Raw genomic sequence first — 2,500 nt, forward strand, 5'->3', positions numbered from 1 at the left:
GCGGCGGCGCATCCTCAGCGCACACAGTCCTCAATCGGACCAGCACACTGCAGATGTCCACCGCGCTTCGCACCGGGCCCGCGAGGACCTACTTTGGCCGCACGGCGCCGCGTGCAGGGTGCGCCGGCGCGGAGCTGCGCCGCCTGCCGCCTCCGTCGGCCGGCGCGCCTGCCACTGGCCGCCCCCACCAGCCGGCTGTAGCGCGTGCGCCCACGCACCGCGCGGCCAGCACGCCGGGAGGCCCCCCCTCACCGGCCGGGGACGGTCCCACCCAGCCACCGCCGCGTATCGCTTCACACCCAGATGCCATTCACGTTCGTGGGCATGGTGGGTATCGCTGGAACAACCGGTTGGTAGCTCAACCGATCGTCGCCATCACTGATTCACCTCTAGCGAGAACAACCGCACCACAACGGTTTACCAGTTGTTCATTTGCATAACGTCACCAGCAAACGTAGGCGTCCATCGCCATTTGCAAATTCAACGATTGTTGCATGCCTGTGTCAGGTGTCACGACACACTATGTCTGCCCACATACACGCAACAACATGTGCACGCTTCGCGAACACGTGGAAGGTGGCCCCCGTACGTATGCGATGTCCATTGCGCGAACGACTGTCAACCGGCCTCTGTCGCATGTCGCAGATGTGGAACGCAGTGCACCATGCTATCACGGTGTGTGAGAAGAGACGACTACGTCTGACAACACGCGCCACTACATCAACAGACGGCTCATGCTGATCGCCATCCAGGGCATACCACACTGCAATCCAGCTCTTATAGGGAGACGACACGTAGCTGAGTGCACAACATTTGGACCGCATGGTTCGCCGTTGTTGGCGCAGTCGTTGTACGGTCACATGTACCACGATGTATCATTCAGTACATGAGGACCAATGTGCAGTACAGTGTGTGATTTGGACGTACAACATCAGCGGACAGTTGACACAGGCCGTACCACAGCGTAGGCTAAGTGCTTCGCACATGCGAATGCCAATGAACAACTGCAAATGCCAATGAACAACTGCAAAGGGCATTGAGCATGTACGTCCTGCTGCCATCCACATTACAGTGTATAGCTGCAAGGTGTTTAACATGAAGCGATACACTGGGGACCGGGCAGTGCGAGTAGCAAACTATATTGCGGGGGTTGCAGTTAGGCAACACTACACTAATTTAACGCGTCGTATGACAATTACAGAGCAGGTTAAGGCCCAACGTGTGTTGGGTTAAGGCCCAACGTGTGTTGGGTTAAGGCCCAACGTGTGTTGGGTTAAGGCCCAACGTGTGTTGGGTTAAGGCCCAACGTGTGTTGGGTTAAGGCCCAACGTGTGTTGGGTTAAGGCCCAACGTGTGTTGGGTTAAGGCCCAACGTGTGTTGGGTTAAGGCCCAACGTGTGTTGGGTTAAGGCCCAACGTGTGTTGGGTTACGTTAAGGGGCAATGTGGGTTACGTTAAGGGGCAATGTGGGTTACGTTAAGGGGCAATGTGGGTTACGTTACGGCGCAATATAGGTTACGTTACGGCGCAATATAGGTTACGTTAAGGCGCAATATCGGTTACGTTAAGGCGCAATACAGGTTACGTTAAGGCGCAATACAGGTTACGTTAAGGCGCAATACAGGTTACGTTAAGGCGCAATACAGGTTACGTTAAGGCGCAATACAGGTTACGTTAAGGCGCAATGCAGGTTACGTTAAGGCGCAATACAGGTTACGTTAAGGCGCAATACAGGTTACGTTAAGGCGCAATACAGGTTACGTTAAGGCGCAATACAGGTTACGTTAAGGCGCAATACAGGTTACGTTAAGGCGCAATACAGGTTACGTTAAGGCGCAATACAGGTTACGTTAAGGCGCAATACAGGTTACGTTAAGGCGCAATACAGGTTACGTTAAGGCGCAATACAGGTTACGTTAAGGCGCAATACAGGTTACGTTAAGGCGCAATACAGGTTACGTTAAGGCGCAATACAGGTTACGTTAAGGCGCAATACAGGTTACGTTAAGGCGCAATACAGGTTACGTTAAGGCGCAATACAGGTTACGTTAAGGCGCAATACAGGTTACGTTAAGGCGCAATACAGGTTACGTTAAGGCGCAATACAGGTTACGTTAAGGCGCAATACAGGTTACGTTAAGGCGCAATACAGGTTAGGTTAAGGCGCAATACAGGTTAGGTTAAGGCGCAATACAGGTTAGGTTAAGGTACGACATAGGTTAGGTTAAGGTACGACATAGGTTAGGTTAAGGTACGACATAGGTTAGGTTAAGGTACGACATAGGTTAGGTTAAGGTACGACATAGGTTAGGTTAAGGTACGACATAGGTTAGGTTAAGGTACGACATAGGTTAGGTTAAGGTACGACATAGGTTAGGTTAAGGTACGACATAGGTTAGGTTAAGGTACGACATAGGTTAGGTTAAGGTACGACATAGGTTAGGTTAAGGTACGACATAGGTTAGGTTAAGGTACGACATAGGTTAGGTTAAGGTACGAC

Source organism: Schistocerca americana, unplaced genomic scaffold (genome assembly GCF_021461395.2).
Source record: "Schistocerca americana isolate TAMUIC-IGC-003095 unplaced genomic scaffold, iqSchAmer2.1 HiC_scaffold_274, whole genome shotgun sequence".
NCBI classification, from domain to species: domain Eukaryota; kingdom Metazoa; phylum Arthropoda; class Insecta; order Orthoptera; family Acrididae; genus Schistocerca; species Schistocerca americana.